This window comes from Dipodomys spectabilis, unplaced genomic scaffold (genome assembly GCF_019054845.1).
Source record: "Dipodomys spectabilis isolate Male_0828 unplaced genomic scaffold, ASM1905484v1 ptg000187l, whole genome shotgun sequence".
Classification (NCBI taxonomy): domain Eukaryota; kingdom Metazoa; phylum Chordata; class Mammalia; order Rodentia; family Heteromyidae; genus Dipodomys; species Dipodomys spectabilis.
Window position 1 is genome coordinate 13,159,005 of NW_024870864.1, and position 18,420 is coordinate 13,177,424.

General features: G+C 40.4%; 1 protein-coding gene and 1 pseudogene across 1 annotated transcript in view; one reads left to right on the forward strand and one right to left on the reverse strand.

The window, feature by feature from the left end:
* Sh3rf3 (SH3 domain containing ring finger 3) overlaps positions 1 to 18,420 on the forward strand; it is a 376,261-nt gene that overhangs the window by 26,559 nt on the left and 331,282 nt on the right. The gene's annotated exons all lie outside the window — the stretch shown is intronic.
* Positions 2,834 to 3,021, reverse strand: LOC122121396 (annotated as a pseudogene).

Sequence of the window (18,420 nt, forward strand, 5' to 3'; positions counted from 1 at the left end):
GTAACCCGAGGACTGTTGGAGCTGCTTTATTTGTAATCTGAGCACTATTCTGAACTTCACTTAAAAAATAACTCCTTAGACAAATATTTATTCCAACAACACAAATTCAGCTCATTCATTAACTTAGCCTTTCTAATAACTCAGTGAACTAGATAGTGCAATCAAATGTATTTTGCTAATGGGAAAAGAGAGGTATAGAGATGTTGCATAGCTGGTTGCAGCCATGGGCAGTGGAGCTGGGCCTGCACTAGGTCAGCACTAAAGCTGGCTCCACCGTCCTGTGGGACCCATTCCTTGATCCTCATTTCTCAAGAACAGGAAGCCAAAGTGTAAGTTGGGATAGCATTGAGTCTGACCTCCTTACAGATTATTAGTCTGGGGGAAAAATTGAAATATTTATATCATCTTTTACCACATGATAGTGTAAAAAATAGGTTGCATACAAGTCAGTGGGAGAGGTTCATGGCAGAATGCAGAGGCATGTTGTATATAAAGAATCTATTTGCTTCAGGTGTTGATGGGGGAAGGGATGGAAGAAGGTGAAACACTGATTCTGGTTTGCCTTGATCATGGGAAGAGTTTGTGGTTAGAACATCGATGCACAGAAGCCTGCAGAACATTGCTGTATCTAGGGGCAGAGTGCCCACTGGGTCCTTGCTTATATTGGACCAATTCTTGATTGACACAGTGTAATGATCACTATGGAAAATATGTATAATAGCCCAGACCCTGAACACTTTGGAACTTTTTTTGCCTAGATACAAGATCCCCCTGCCATCTGGGTCTCTTTCTCTTTGGATTGAGTGTTAAAATCAGCCCAGATGTTTGTGGAACTCAACAGTTGTGGCTATGGAGACAGACTGAATACAGAATTTTTTCCCTCCCTGGAAATCTGTGCCTACATGTTTCAAAAACATTTACAAAAAGCTAATGGTTTAACAGGTGTTCACATAAACCTCTTTTGAGGGATTGAATTCTTTATTTTATACTTTAAAGCAGCACTGTCCGATAGGATTCAAACCATGTAAGTAATTTAAAGTTTTCTAGAGGTAAAAGGAACAGAGGAAACAGATTTTAATATATTTTAGTAACCCACTGTATCCATATGTCTGTATGTAATCACTACATAAAGTTACTAGTGAGATATTTTTTCCACCCATTCTTCCCTGCAAAGTCTGAAGCCTGGTGTGGGTTTCATACTGACACATGTGTCTGTTCTGACTCATTTCCCATGCTACACAGTGACTTCAAGACAGCTCCTCTTTAACTGATCAGACCATTTTAGATGACATTATAAAGTTCTGCTGCTAACATAATTCTGACCACTCTAATAGTTACTAATAGTGACAAATCTAACTGCATAATGTAGTTTCACAAGGCTTATAGACAAAGACTTTTCCTTTGATTTGTGAATTGTCATCATGACAAAAGCTGCAAAGGCGTGCAGGAATTTTTGGCTTGAGCTTAGTTGTAATAACAGCCTGGAGGGTTTATAAAACACATGCTGAGGAATTGGTCTAAAGCTCAGAATGAGCATATTTTCTTTTTCATACCCAGCTGATTATTGAAATTTCCCCATGGGAAGTTATTACTTTTCTGACAAGTTTGACCAATAGTATAGTCTCAGCAGTCTGGAAGCACACAGCAGTCTAGTTTTGTTTTTCTTCAAATCTCCTTTTGGAGGGAATTCAAATCTGTCTCCAGATTCCCATTCCCCCTGGTATCTTATGCATACAGGGTTACAAAACTGTTATCTGCCTTGTTTTTTGTTTTCTGACAAGGTAGTATCTCTCATAATGGGAGGTGGATATTTCCTTGTCTTTGGAAGAATATGGGTGTGGAGACCTGCCCTTTTTCTGGTACAGTGGGCAGACCTTTCATGTAGGGCTATCCTGAGCTGACAGGCAGTGAGTTGAGTCAATAATTTTGGGCTGGCATCTCTAAGTTAAGAATGGATGTATAATGACACTGTTCTGGGTGCTTGATATGCCTATGTCGGCATTATAGCCATCAGAACGAAAGCTAATTTACTGGAAACAACTGAGTGTTTGAAAGTTCACTGCGTAGAAATTGGATTTTTGCCTGTCATTATTTACATTGTGTATTAAGAGGTTTTATTTAAAGCTGTGAGGATTATCATGCTCTTCCAACTGCTTTATTTAATAAAGAGTTAGCATTTCATAGTTTCAGCTCATCAATGGAAATTTAATTAACAGAGCCCAGCTGGGGTGGGTATGAGCAGCGAGGAGGTGGTGTCCTGGAATGTCCCTTACTGTCCCCCGAGACCCGGTGGTGGTAGGCCCAGACTATCTCCCACACTGCTGTCTTGCAATGCTGTATTACCCACAGAAACTATCACTTTGACTTGAAGAGAAGATGTCTGTACCCTGTCTTTTCTCAAATGGAGGAATTGACACCCTGGTTAAAGCTTTATCTTACCTGGGATGAAACTCTGAATACAGCTGAGCTTGACTTCTCAGGAGCCTTTTCCTTTGTTTGCTTGTTTCAGTGCTGGAGATGGAACCTGGGACCTTGTACATGTGAAGCAAGTGCTCCACCCCTATTTTTCCCAGGCTAGCTGGCAACTTTTAGATTAAAAAAACAATGCTCCCTCCTCAGCCTCACAAGTGCTGAGACTACAGGAGCAGTCCTCTGTGCTTAGCAAAGAAATGCATTAAAATTTCTTTTTCAAAACAAGGTATTCGTAAATGAATATAGTAAGATTTAGCAATTTTTTCCTGCCATTTTGTACTCAGCATACATTAATAGTATGAGTGTTTCATCGAGGTAACAAACATATAATACTAACTTATATCCAGGTTGAATGATCTAAGACTCTTTTCTGCATGGTGCATCTCCTGTCTTTGTCCACTGGACTCTGAGAAGTTTTAGAAATATGTAGTCTCAGACACAAGCTAAGCTTAATCTCCACCATGGTGGAAAGGGACTGTACATCATAGGGCAGAGCCCTCTGTTTCCCTATGCTATCTGGAAAGAGCCCAGAAGAGAAGTGCATTTTGATGGAAAGAATGAACCCTGCCATAGGAAAATGTCCATCTGTAAAGACAGGACCACCACTGTGAAATGATCCCATGAAGTGGAAGATAGCCATTAGGGCAAATAACAGAACAGAGCTGGTGTTAGCCTTACACCTGCAGAAGTGAGGCTGGTGGAGAACATTTGTTTCTGAACAATCTGATTCATCTTTCATGGAAAAGTAGGAGTTTATCTCATTACTGAGAAAATAAAGTTAAAATCATATGTTTTTTTTGTGCTATCTTCTTTACAAAATTTTAAAATATTTCTGTTGAGTTTTGGAAAGGCAATTATATTGCCCCAAAGTTGGACAGACTTGGTGGTATTGAAAAGGAAATAATGTAAGTATTAAAAGGTGGAAAATTTACTATGATTTCTAGGAAACTATTAAGCTTATGAGTAGACCATGCACTGAGCTGAGCACAGGGTAATGTGTCTGAATCTGCACCAGCAGGTGGAGTGATATACAGAGTTGTCACTACTGTAGGCAAGTACATCACAACAGAACATTGTTATCCACATTACTTTATTTTTGATGCTCTTGGAATGGTCTTCGCTCATTCCTCAGTGGTATTCTTTTCCATTGGATGGTTTGTTCTGAGCTGAGCTCTCATCCATCTTGGCTTGATTCTACATGAGTTACATTCTGTCTATCTGCAGACCTGCTTTTTTAATGCCCATTTACCTGCCTCCTAGTTCTTTGGGACATCAAGCAGTTGGACCTACTGCATCGTTGGCAGGACCTGGTGTAAAATGAAGTGCAGGTTCAAACTAAAGAATTTGACAGTGTGACTATCTAGGATTACCACACATGTGCAGTGTCATAGGCCTGGTCAGTAACTGTTAGGCCCCTGCCTGAGACCTGACCCACTGTGCTAATACACTGTGAGATCAGTATGCTGTGGTTGTTACATAGATCTCATGGGTTTAAATCTGTTTTCCAGAGTTTTTATTTGGTCAAAATATCATTCTGAGAGTTACTTGGCTCATGGGATTAGTTGAACTTAGGGCCCACCTGGTGCCTTTTGTACTTAGTTAAGTGGCACAAGTTGAGAAAGGGAGGGGCAAAAGGAAGGCACCCCTTATGATTCCCACTATCCCAGCATAGGGGAGGTAATGTAGACTGGAAGTGGCTTTAGGGAAAGTGCAAGGGAGGTGGCAGCCCTGCTCCTTCTGTCTTCCAGTATTGAGGAACAGAGGTCCTGGTGAGCAAGCTTCTGGGATGGGAACACATGCTCTTCTTGAGGGGCCTGGCCTTCACGGCCCCTCAGCTGGTTTGCATTCTTTATCAGTGGGGTGATACAGAGCTAAGTTAGACTTGGCCCTGCATCATGGCCAGAAGCACAGAGAAAGACAATAGTGCATATCTCCTTGTCTAGTCTTAGCTAGATGTATCCCTTGACTTAGGATCAGAAACACAAACCAAAATAAATCTCTTTTCTTTATAAATATCTAGCTTTACTTATCTTCTTACAGTAACAAAAATGGACTTATGCAGCAAGTTAAGGTCATTATGAAGGTCCATTAAGGAGCTCTACTATGATCTGGCAATGCCCAGGAACCCTCTGAGGGGATGGTTTGCGTTTGCAGGAAATCACCCATATGTCTAGAAGCCCAGGGCCTATGTCTGCCTTAACTGTTGTTATTCAACAGTCGTGCTGGCTGTCCTCCCAACTGCTTTGTTCTCTGATTTGTAGTACACCTTAGTAGGTTGAACTCATTTTGGTACTTTGGAGTGAGATGAAATTGTGGAAGGATGGATTGGAGGGCTGGGGCTGGCTCAGGTACTCTTCCCATACAAGGTCAGGTTTTTATTCCTGCTTCATTTTTCCAGTCATCTCCATTTTCCTCTGTTGGGCTTTCCCAGATGATAATCTTACCTGGATCCTGATCTTTAAATGTTTCAGGGGAAAGGAACCTCTAAGGGTAAGATTTTTAAATTAACAAAATGATGTGAAGGGCAGTTGTAGAAAGCCATCTACCTGGGAAGGTAGAGCCAGGTCTTCATAGAGACACGTGATTTATTCTTCCTGGCTAATGGTGGCAATTTAATGTTTTCTTTTCATACTATTTCTTATTTGAAGAATATCATGTAAAGGTTAATAAAATTTTATTCTCCCTGAAATCACACATGGGTTACATAGACTTTAGCTCATTTCTACTTTGAAAGATCTGTGCTTTTGGACCCTGGTAAGGACTCTTGGTGGAGGGGGTGGGGGTGAGGGGTTGGGGGCAGACAGGGCTTTTAGGTAAGCACTGGTGGCATATTATGCTCCTGGCACCCCATAGGTTCTCATGAAATGAGATCTCCTCAACTTGATTTCCCAGAGAGTTGTAACCCTATCCAAGGGGATTATGTTATTGGCTAAGGACTTTTATATGGGGTCCTGGGGCCCCTGCTTTGGCCTGGCTCTCTTCGAAGCTGTCTTTTCTAGTAACAGAAGCCTAACATTACTGAATACTTGCCTGGTTCAGCTCTATTCCAACAATTTTGCACATAAAAGCTTTGTTCGTCTTTACAGCAAACTGTCTGTGCCTTGGCTATTTGAGGCACAGCTGAGCTTGAGCCAGGTGGCCTAGGCTCTGCTTTGACTTACTCATCTTGGAGCTCTGTCACCTGCCATTCTGAATGGGAACATAAGACCCAGCCAGGCACAGAACTCGTCTGTGTCTCCCCTCAGGACCACTCCTGACCTCAGTTTCTTATCATGAGGTGATGTGTGCTTGTCCTTCCTGGCCTGGGGATTAGGAGTATATAAATGCATAAGGGTTGTTGGAATCATGAGGGCTGCAACACATGACATGTCAAATGCATCTTTTATTTACTGCTGCATACTTAACAGATGAAGAGTCAACTTGTTTTACCTGTGTCTTACTCCTCCTCCTTCTCCTTTTCTTCTTCTGTCTAGGGCCAGAACTCAGGGTCTGGGCACTATCCCTTAGCTTTTTCACTCAAGGCTGGTGCTCTACCACTTGAGTCACAGCTCTACTTCTGGCTTTTTGGTGGTGAATTGGACATGAGGGTCTCACAAACTTTCTTACCTGGGCTGACTTTGAACTGTAATCCTCATAATCTCAGCCTTCTGAGTACCTAGGATTATAGGTGTGAGCCACTGGCACCTGCCTAGGTTTTCTTTTTTTAAGTAAGTTTTTATTTTATTGTGAAAATATTGTACACAGAGGTTACATTTACATGAACAAGGTAATGAGTACATTTCTTATCAAGCATTGCTGCTTCCTCCTTAGTATTTCCCCTTCCATCCCTTCCCTCCCATCTCCACAACTGCACCCCCACCTAAATTGTAAAGTTGATTTTTTGACATAGCATCTTGTATATCTCATTGTTGCAATGGGTCAACCTGTATCCCCATTTAAACAATTTTTTCCCTTCCTCTCCACAAATTATACCAACATCAAATACAGTGAGGGAGGGACATACAAATCAACAAAAAAAATCACGTGGTACCTTATAAATACGTTAGAAGCAATAGCAAGAAAGAAAAAAACCACTTATGTCCTTATCTTGGGGTTCATTTCACTTAACATTATCTTATCTATCCTTTTCTGCTTGTCTCAGACATATACTAGTTATTGCAAATAAGGGAAACCATGAGACCTATATTTCTTTGGGCTTGGCTTACTTCACTTAATATAATTTTTTCCCAAGTCTTTCCATTTCCTAACAAATGGGGCAATGTCATTCTTTATGATGGAGGCATAGAATTCCATTGTGTATATATACCACATTTTCTTGATCCATTCATCTATTGAGGGGCATCTGGATTGGTTCCATATCTTAGCTATGGTAAGTAATGCTGCAATCAACATAGTTGTGCTGGTAGCTTTGATATGGTCTTGTTTGTGAACATTTGGGTAAATGTCCAAAAGTGGGATTGCTGTGTCATAGGGGAGTTCTATGTGGAGTCTTTTGAGGAACCTCCATACTACTTTCCAAAGTGGCTGAACAAGTTTACAGTTCTACCAAAAATGCAGTAAGATTCCCTTCTGTCCACATCCCCTCCAACATCTGTTGTTATTAGAGTTCTTGATTATAGCCATTCTAATTGGGTGAGGTATCTCAATGTTGTCTTGATTTGCATTTCTTTTATGGCTAGGAAAGTTGAGCATTTCTTCATGTGTCTATTGGCCATCCTTCTTTCCTCTTCAGAGAAGTTTCTCTTTAAGTCTTTAGCCCATTTATTTATTAGGCAGTTGTTTCTTTGAGGATTTGTTGTTGGGGGATTTAATTTTTTGAGTTCTAGGTATGTTTTAGATATGAGCCCCTTGTTGTATGACTAGTGAAGATCTTCTCCCAATTCATGGGCTTTTTATTGATCTTGCTAGCTATGTCCTTTGCCATGCAAAAACTCTGCAATTTCATGCAATCTCATTTGTCCAAACTTTCTTCGATTTGTTGTGTTTCTGGGTCTCTTTTAAGAAAATTTCAGCTTGTGCCAAGGAGACCTAGGGTTTCTCCTATACCATCCGGTAATGTTTTCAGAGTATCTGCTTTGACTCTGAGGTCTTTGATCCATTTGGAGTTGATTCTGGTGCAGGGTGATATATAAGGATCTAGCTTTAGTTTTCCACAGGTGATTAACCAATTTTTCCAGCACCATTTACTGAAGAGGCTGTCTTCCATTCTATTTTTTTAGCTCCCTTATCGAAGATTAGATGGCTATAGGTTTGTGGGTTATTTCTGGGTTTTGAATTCTATTCCATTGTTCCTGAGGTCTGTTCTTGTGCCAGCTAGTTTGATTGCTATGTAAAGCTCTTTTTTCGACATAATGTCTCGTACATCTCATTTTTGCAATGAGTCCACCTGTATGCTTGGTTGATTTTATTCCAGCCTTTCACTTTCAAAATATGTTTGTTTTTAAGGGCAAGGTGTAACTCTTGAATGCAGCAGATAGAAAGATCTTGCCTTTTAATCCAACTAGACAGTCTATGTCACTTAATTAGAGAGTCAAGTCCATTAATGTTGAGAGTTAGGACTGAGAGGTGTTTGGTAGTTCCTGCGTGTTACCCACCTTATTAAGGGCTGCGACAGCTAGGTTCTTCCTATGGTTTTTTGGATTCTCAGTTTGGGTGCAGTTTCTTGGCCTTTTTTGTGGTTTTGTTGTTTTTCTATGTGTAGGACATCTTTAAGTATCTTTTGTAGGGCTGGTTTGGTGGAGATATATTGTTTCAGTTTTTCTTTGCTATGGAAGATTTTATTTGACCTTGGGTTATGAAGGAGAGTTTAGCTGGGTATAGTATTCTTGGTTGATAGTTGTTTGTCTTTAGGGCATGGCATACATCATTCCAGGCTCTTCTTGCTTTGTCACTGCTGAGAAATCTGAGGTGATTCTAATTGGTTTCCCTTTATAGGTGATTGATCTTTTCTCCTTGACAGTTTTAAGGATCCTTTCCTTGGTCTGAATTGATCCTCTAGAGTATAATGTGATGGTGGGATGTCCTGTTCTGGTCTGTTCTATTTGGGGTTCTAAAATCTTCTTGTATCTGGACAGGCCTATCTTTTTGCATGTTTGGGAAGTTCTCTGTTAGGATCCTGTTAAACAAATTTCCTAGACCTTCTGTCTCTATACCCATTATCCTCAGATTAGACCTTCTGATGGTATCTTCCAAATGTTGAATAGATCTGTCATATTTCTTGGATTTGTCTTGGATAGTTGTATGTTCTTTCTCTATAATATCTAGGCTGTCTTCATTCCGTGAGATTCAATCTTCTGCACGTTCTAACCTACTGTCAAGACTTTCTACATTGTTTTTTATTTTCTTTCCTTCTAATTGGTCGGCTTTGATGGCTTCAAATTCTTTTCTTTTTTCCATTTTTTTATTGTGAAAATACTATACAGAGAAGTTACAATTACATGGGCAAGGTAATGAGTACATTTCTTAACAAGCATTGTTGTCTCCTCCTTTGTTTTCCCTTCCCAGCCTTTACAATCCCTCCTCCCTCCTCCCCGGCCAAAGTTGTAAAGTTTGTTTTTCAACATAACGTCTTTTACTTCTCATTGTTGCAGTGGGTCCACCTGTATCCCTATTTAAACACTTTTTCTTTTTCCTTCCCCTCCACAAATTATACCAACATCAAATACAGTGAAAACAGGGGTTATACCATGGGGGAGGAACATAGAAAGCAACAAAGAAATCATCTTATAAATATGTTAGAAACAATCTCAAGAAAGAAAAAAAAACATTTGAATGCTTATCTTGGGGTTCATTTCACCTAATATCAACTTATCTGACCGTTTTTGCTTGTCTCAGACATATACTAGTTATTGCAAATAAGGGAAACCATGGGACCTGAGTTTCTTTGGGCCTGGCTTATTTCACTTTAATATAATTTTTTCCAAGTCTTTCCATTTCCTAACAAATGGGGCAATGTCATTCTTTCTGATGGAGGCATAGAATTCCATTGTGTATATATATCACATTTTCTTGATCCATTCATCTACTGAGGAGCATCTGGGTTGGTTCCATATCTTAGCTATAGTAAATAATGCTGCAATAAACATAGTTGTGCTGGTAGCTTTGATATGGTCTTGTTTGTGATCATTTGGGTAAATGCCCAAAAGTGGGATTGCTGGGTCATTGGGGAACTCTATGTGGAGTCTTTTGAGGAACCTCCATACTACTTTCCAAAGTGATTGAACAAGTTTACAGTCCTACCAACAATGCAGTAAGGTTCCCTTCTGTCCACATCCCCTCCAGCTTTTGTTGTTATTAGAGTTCTTGATTATATGATGGCTTCGAATTGTTTGTTAGAGCTTTGTTTTAGGTATTGTATGAATTTCTTTACTTCTTCCTTAATTTGGTGTTCAGTGTTTATTCTCAAATCACTTCATTGATTGGTTATGGTTTCCTTGGACTCCCTTTCCTTCTGATGGGCTCCATTCAGCATTCCCTTTGTGGTCTCCCTCGATTTCTTTGCTGTCTATTTATGGATTTATGAATGCCTGTATTGATCTTTGTCCATTCTCATCCCGCTCACGCAATTCCTGTATTACTGTTTGATTAGCTTCCTCATGCTTATGCAATTCCTGTATTTCCCTTTGACTGTTCTCATCCTGTTCACAGAATTCCTGTCTTTCTCTTTGACTGTTCTCAGCCTGCTCACGGAATTCCTGTTTCTCTTTGATCTCAGCCTGCTCACGGAATTCCTGTCTTTCTCTTTGACTGTTCTCAACCTGCTCACGCAATTCCTATAATAAATTTTGAATATCTTCCTCAAACTCACGAGATACCTGTAGTAATTTTTGGTTAGCCTCACCATGCTCGTGAAGTTTCTGTATTAATCTTTGGTTTGCCTCGTCTCGCTCCCTATCATGCTCACACTGAGTCCTTTTCAGGTTTTCAATCTTTTCATTCACCATGTTTACCAGTAGTATTTGTAGAGCATTTTGGGATCTCTCCTCTGGATTATTCATTAACTGTTCTGTCACCTGATTATCCTGAGTGGGAACTGAGATATCGGGACTTGTCATTTTTCTTGTGTTTCTCTGGATTTTTCTGCCCATTTAGTTTGAAAGTAACACCAATTTTGTGCTATAACACTAAATTAAGGCAAGCATCAACCAGAATCCTGTAGTTGCACAGTCAAAATTCGTGCAGATACAATCTAGTTCAACAGATACAGTCTATTCAACACCAAACAACTATGGACTATTGGGCTAAGACCATCAAAGAGGGATTCAGAAAACCAGAAATTATTAGGTTTAGAGAGAATTGTGGGGTAAAATAGGATTAGAGGGATGTGGAGAGGTAAAAGAGAGTGAATTTAACCAAGTCCTAATCTCAGAGAGCGAAATGGATAGGACAGAATGATAGGAAAGAGATAAAAAAAAAAACAAGAAAAAAATGGAAAAACAAATTTAATTTAAAAAATGCAACACTAAAATTATGTAAGTATAAAGAAATTATATTGAGAGAAGAAAAGGATAGGATGAGAGGAGGGGAAAGATAAAAAGGAAAAATAAAAAATTTCTTAAAATTGGAAAACTTGAAAGTTATATAGGTATAAAGAAATAATACTACTATTAAAGAAGTTAAGCCTAAGAGGTTGTGAATTGAGTAATAAATTTCTGGATTAAGTATGTATACAATGAAGGATAAAGTTTAATAATCAACTATGGGTCTATATCTGGGGATGAGCAGAACAGCAATTAAGTCATGCAAAAAAGAAAGAGAAAAGAAAAAAAAAGGAAAACAAAAAAAAGGACCAAAAGGTCAAAAGAGATTTTTTTTAAAAAGCACACACACACACACACACATACACTCCCAAAATAAAAATTATTAAAGAAATAAAGAAAAAATAGAAAACGATTTAAAAAAATAATTAAAAATAGGTAGAAAAAAAAAGAGTTTTTGATTTTTTTTTTTGGTGGGATGGGGGGGGGGGAGATCTTGTATCTCCCCTGTGTCCATTACCAATCTCTTGGTGGAGTCTCTGGTCTGCTTGTGGTGTTTGGTTTTCCTGTGGCTTGATTGGTTTCTTAAGTTGGTTAGTTTGAGCAGGCAGACAGCTCTGCCTTATCCAGGACTTTGTTATCCTCCTTCCAGGCTAGTTCAGTGTGAGGGCGATCTGTTTTGAGTATCACAAAAGAGGAAGATGGCTGTCTCCTCTAGCTTGGAGTTTCTGTGATGAGGCTAGGTTCTGGGTAGGGTTGAGGCCTATCAGCAATCAGTAGCTTTTCCCTGATGGGCTAGCTCCTGAGACACTCACAGAGCCCAGCCTGGAGCCTTTCTCATGGTTTATGTTTACTGAGTTTCAATTGTTTGTCTAGGTGAGGTGGAGAGGGGCAGCCTCTGGCTCTGTTTACCGGGTGAAGAAAGTCACTCCTTCGGTGGCAGGGCTTCCTCTGCCTGGGCGGGGTGACTTTCCCCTGGGTGGAGCTGAGCTTGGCAGGTCAGGTGAGGTTCCCATGACATGCTAATGGCTCCAAATATTTTCTTCCAAGGCCTGGGTTGGAGTTAGCTGCTTGGCCTGGCCTTTGTCAGTATCAAAGATGGGGATCTTTTCCAGTGGTGGTGGAGGAGCTGCCTTCCCACCATGGCTCAGTGAGATGGAGTATGTCAGGGTTCTACTCACACCAGACACTTGGCTCCTGGGCCGTCCCTGGTCTGCAATCAGCTCCTTGTTAGTTTTTGCTGGTAGTTAGTAGAATCTCATGCCTCATCTGGCATTTGTTCCCGACTTTCTCTGTTGGTATTGCAGCCACAGCCACTGCCGCAGCTGCGGCTACCAGGAAGTGCTCAAGTCTGTCTCCTTGCCTGGATTTTCCTTCTCTGGCCAAACTCTCTGTACTGTGATGGCACACTTGGTGTGATTCTCTAGCCTAGCACTGTTCAGTGGAACACTAAAACTGGTTTCTATGAAAGAGTTTGTTTAGCCCCCAGCTTCTCCTCCACCATCTTCTTCCAGTCTCCCTAGGTTTTCTTTTTAACTTAGGAGTTCTACTCAATCTGTAGCCTGCCGAGATACAGTTATTCTTTATGGCATTATCAATTGATTTATGAATCCACGGTGTAGATGTGTGCCAGGACATGCCTAGACAAAGTGTCCCTTAGAAATAACTTCTCTGCCTTCTGAGAATCAACGGTCTTGCAGGCTGAACAGCCAGACCAGTTGGTAGCTGCCAAGGAAGGTGACCATAGTTATAGAAAAGCATGAAGTCACTGCCCAGAGACAGGCCAGGAGGTTTTCTTGGAGGATAGCCTACACTTGCTAGATAAGGAATAGTAACTAGCTGGCAGAGAAAAGGGAAGAACTAAAGTTAGAAATGGACATGCAGGAGCAGGTTGATGGACATAGCCCTGTGCCCTGAGGAAAGAACAGGTGCTGGGATAGGACAGTCAATGGGATGGGACATTCAGTGTGGTGAGGATGAGGCTGAAGCTTCTCTCATGGGGAGAACCTGTGTCAAATGTCTGTGGGCTGAACTCTTCATGCTTTTTGAGTTTTATCAAATTTAATCTTTGCAATAACTCTATATAAAGTAAGCATATTTGAGTGTACCCTTTCCCCATGAGAAAAAATACTCTTTGGATCCTAGACCTCAAATACTGTGGAAATAGGTTCAAACCTAGCCATGGGGTCCTGCGTTCCAACTCTGAAAAACAGGTCTGAAGGCTGTCAGCTGAGCTAGGAGAGGCAGAGTCATGTCAACAGCTGGCGAAGTGGAGGCATCAGGACTGTAAAGTCTTACTTGTAGCATTGCTAGCTACTGAGAGGTGAAAAGAGCTATAACCCAATGGCATTGTTGAGAGGAGTTTAGGTAAGGCCTGGAGACCCAGGAGCTGGGAGGACTGAGCTCTGGCTTGGGTATGAACTTAGAAAAGATGGAAGGTCTTGGTTGCTTGTGAGCTCTAAACTATTGACTGTTCACTTAAAGTAGAAGCTACATGAGGATTCTGTTGTTCTTCTAGGCCTCTGTGCATGAAATTATACTGACAGTACAGGTTCTTGTGGTCATAGAGGAGCTGAATTCTGGGGACATTTGAGAGGTGAGGAGCTCCTTTTCTGAGTTTGACCATGGTGTATAGGATTGAGTTTAATTCTGTTTAGGATTTCGTCCGAGTCAGTACAAGGATGAAGTAGAGCCACTAAGGCTTATAAAGGCCAACTCCCATTCCTACCTATTGTGTGCCCTCCTAGGTGAGGTATAGTCCCCAGAGCCTCATTTACCTTCTGTGGAAACAAGATGCCCCCTGGAGAGGAGGGCTGTATTGCCTGTCAAACACTGGGTGATGTCTCTGGTAATGGAGGCTGGGTATTGCATATAGTATGCATCATAGGTACTCAGTTTGTACCAGTGTCTGTAACAACTGTCCCCTCTTCAGCCTACTCCTTGCGCATGCTTTCCGTACAGAGTGAGTGATAGTGGGTTCTGATTCAGGCATTTTTCTGGCCCACAGAAATAGGAGCTGAGGTAAGACACCTGCTTGTTTTTGTCTATAAATACTTTTTAAATTGACTCTGAAAAGACCCAAGGCCAGTGCCAGGAGCTTGCTTTGGGTGTGGGTGGTGAGGCATGCATGACTCCTTAGGAAGTCTCAGGAGAAGTGTACAGAACATCTCATCGGGGCTGTTAAAATTCCTGCCAGGTCCTGTGTAAATGAACCAGTGTAAGAAATGGTTCTGACTCACAGAGTCAAGGACTCTTGTTCCACTCTCTTATCACTCCCTTGGTCCTTTGATGGGAATAGAATGACCGGATCCTTTTACATGTGTACACCAAGTGTCAGAGACTGCAGATGACCAGAAAAACAAGACAAAAAACAAAACAAAACAAGACAAAAAATGAAAAATCCCCCCAAACTCTTCCTTTACATGGCAAAAACCTTACATTTTTAACCCTAGCATGGTGGCTCACACCTATAATCCCTAGGATCTAGAGTCAAAGTCAGCTCAGGCAAATAAATCTGAGAAACTCTTTTTTTCCAGTTAACCAGTAAAAAGCTAGAAGTGGAGATGTGGCTCAAGTGGTAGAGCACCAGTCTTGCACAGAAAAGCTAAATGAGAGCATGAGCTTCTAAATTCAAGCCCCAGTACACAGACAGACACAGACAGACAGAAACACACACACACACACACACACACACACACACACACACACACACACACACACTAAGAACTTGTGCACCAGCTGCCTTTCAGCAGTATGGTTATTGTTTTAGGTTTATAATGTGATGACTGTAGGGTATTATCTTTGGTTGCTTATCTAGTGAGACATGAGTATAGTGTTGGGAAAAAGGAAATTTTAAGTGAATGTTTAAGGGTCATAAAAGGGCAGTCAGGGCCTCCTTAAGAACTAATACCTTAAGCTTGGGAATTCCCTTATTGCACGGTGAATAACATATAATACAGTGCTGGGCACTGTTGGCAGATAAATGTAAGAAGGAAACATCCCAGTAATTGCTTTGTTTTCCAAGACAATATGTTTTTCATGATGTCTCTAGTCTATTACCAAGTATTTGTGGTTTGACCAAATATAAATGAAAGAATGTACCAAATATCTGATAGAATAAGGCTGGTTTCAGTTTCATGATTGGGATATTCTGGGGTACATTTGTTTTGTTTTGTGTTGGCATTTCAAATTAACCACTAAAAAGCCAGAAGTAGAGCTGTGGCTCAAGTGGTTTAGTCTCATCCTTGAATGAAAGAGCTAAGGGACAGCATTCACACAGTTGATTTTAGGCTACCAAGGTCATGTCTGGTGGCAAAATCTCTGAAAGTTAAGGGTGAACTTGGCCAGCTGGTAATAACTGGCGGTGGTCCCCAGTGTGCTAGAAGAGTTTTAAATCATAAAGATTTAAAGGAATTTAAATTAAATGATGATGATGGGATCATGGTGGTCAGATACTACTTTGAACCACACTGCAAAGAAGCATAGCAGTGTGGAAGTTCTATTTTCCTTTTGAAAAGGCCCTTACCTATTATCTTATTTGGCATATAATTGAGAAAAGTTTTTATTCCAATGACTTATATTTCCAGTGTTTAATATGGAATCATTTTTCTATTCCTCTTAGCTATGAGCTTTGATGGCATTTTGTATTCTGCCTCTAGGTGTTATCATTCCTGGATTTCTACCTCTGTTTTGGGCTGAGGACAATTAAACTTGAAGGTTTAACTTGAGTTTAACTTGAGTTAAATCCATCTTTAACTGTCACCTCCAACAACTAAGGGAAGAGGTACTAATTTTACATACCTCTTTACCATTTGTGTCAAGAAGATTGAGTTTATCTTGGAGAAAACAGTGTCTACTAATGATGATCACCTGGATGGGATCATGCCAGCTTTCCCCACACCCAATCCTTCTTGTTCCTTTCCTGCTGGGATGTACTGTTGTCTGACAGAGAAGTTGTGGATAGAGTACAAGGTGCTAGAGTTCCCTTACCTGTGTTAGAAGAAAAACAAAATTTGGTGGCAAGGGCATGAGAAATAAAACCTTTAGATGGGTTTGGCAAATGATAGCAGCGGTAGCTGGGACAGAGACACATGTACATGTATACATCCTTCTACAGAGGGTCGGCAGTTGTAACAGACAGAGACCCTTGACCCATAAGCTGAGAGGATGTACTCTCTGGCTCTTGACAAAAATGCTTCTTAGATCAGTCTAAAGGTAGCAGTGGCCTGTAGTCACTGGGATAGGGGTATGTCTTTCACTAAGGAGCCCATTTCAGTCTCTTGCCTTGACTTTCTTCACTGAAGGTAATTTTTGCTTTTCTTAAAGCTACACCAGTATTATCATTTATTCAGAGGACAATAAAGAATATTTTAGCATAGCTGTGGTCCAACCTAGACACTACATGCTTTTGCATGAGACCAAGTATTTGAGAAGTGGACAGTCTCTTGTGCTTTGTTTTAGCATCTGACTTTAGCTCTGTCTCCTTTTCTCTGTAGTTAAGTACTTCTGTCTGCACACTGGCAAGCTTGGACATCTTTCAGAACAAGGAGAAGGGCAGAGCTTGGGAATGGGTTAGCCACCAGAAGTAGCACAGACTCCCACTTGTTACAGGGAAGGGGGGTAACTTTACCTTGAAATTGGGGCAACTTAGTATATGTCTCCCTGGCAAAGTTGTAGCAGAGCCACAGTAGAATTGTGAAAGAAAAAACCAATCAGGGAAATTTTATTCAAATATTTTGACAGAGGTACTGATGATTTAGTCCTATAATCCTAGCTACTTAAGGAGGCTGAGATCTGAGGATTGAAGTTTGAAACCAGATCAGGCAGAAAAGTTTGTGAGATAAATATATTATGTTATAATATTACATATAATATATATTCTATTTATATATTACAAATATATATATCTCCAGATAATGACCAAAAACCAGAGGTGGAAGTGTTGCTCAAGTGGTAGAGCCCTAATTTTGAGAGAAAAGGCCAAGTGAAAGCTCCAAGTCCTGAGTTAAAATTCCAATACAGGCAAAGGAAAACAAATGTATTTTGAGGGAATTCTAGTGAGGTGGTAAAGGGGAGAAAACCTGAGCCGCAAGAGCTGAGGGACTAAAACGCCTTAAGTTCTCTGCAAAGCAGTTTGGAATGTCTTTCTTGCTTCATCTTTGCTTTATCTTATTGGCATCTAGTTTTAGTCTTTAACTACACAGTTTGAGCATCCCTTGTTTGAAATATTTGAGACCAGAAGTGTTCAGGTTTTAGAATATTTGGAGTTTGTCATAGTTTAATTAACATAATGAGGTATCTTGGGGTAAGGTCCAAGTGTAAACATGAAATTTATATATATAATCATTTACTTAAAAACATAGCCTAAAGGGAACTGTTTTAACTGAGTTTGAACTGTGACTCCTGGCATGAAGTTAGATGTAGAATTTTCCATTTGTCATGTCTCCACTCAATTTCAGATTTAGGAGTATTTTGAAGTTTGAATTTTTAATTAGGAATGTTCAATTTGCATCTGTTAAAGCTGTAAGTATAAAAGTATGCTTATACCTACCTAGAAAATTCTTAAGTCTTCCATAACTGATGTTTTTGGTATACTAGTAGTAGGGCTTGAACTCAGGGCTTAGGTACTGTCTCTGAGCTTTTTCACTCAAGGTTTGTGTTCTACTACTTTAGCCACAGCTCCATTTCTGGCTTTTTGGTGGTTAATTAGAGATAAGGGGGTCATGGACTTTCCTGCTTGGGCTGGCTTCTAACCAAGATCCTTAGATCTCAGTCTCCTGGGTAGCTAGGATTATAGCCACTGGTGACCAGTTTCATATCTGATTTTTAAAGGGTCATTTTAGTTATACATTATATTTATAGCTTACTATATTAAAAACATAGAATCTAATCTTCCTTCTTATCAAATACCCATGTGTGTGGACAACACATCAGCTCCCTATGTGAAGTACGTCAATAGGAATCCCAAAGTTGAATTAACAGCACAATTGTCCCAGGGCTAGTTTTTCTGCATTCTTTATGTTATAGTTTCTGGCATATATAATTTATTCCTCCACATTTTCCAGAACCATTATAGCTAGCCCATGTTTAAAATGGCAGAGAAAAAGAAGATCAGCTCATATTTGCCAGTTTTCCAACCTACTGAAACACATCATGGGGAAGAGAGATAGCTGAGCCATTACAAAAAAATGACCTCTCAGTGTCTGCAGCCAGAACATAACTTGAATCATTAGCTGTCCTTAATTTTTGGACCACATTTGCCAGAAACAGGTGTCTCAGACTTGTAATCTTAGCTATTCAGGAGGCTGAGATATGAGAATCACGGTTTGAAGTCAGCGTGGGCAGGGAAGTCCGTGATTTTTTTTTTTTTGGGTGGTCGTGGGGCCTGAACTCTAGGCCTGGGCATTGTCCCTCAGCTCTTCAGCTCAACGCTTGTGCTCTACCACTTGAGCCATAGCACCACTTCTGGCTT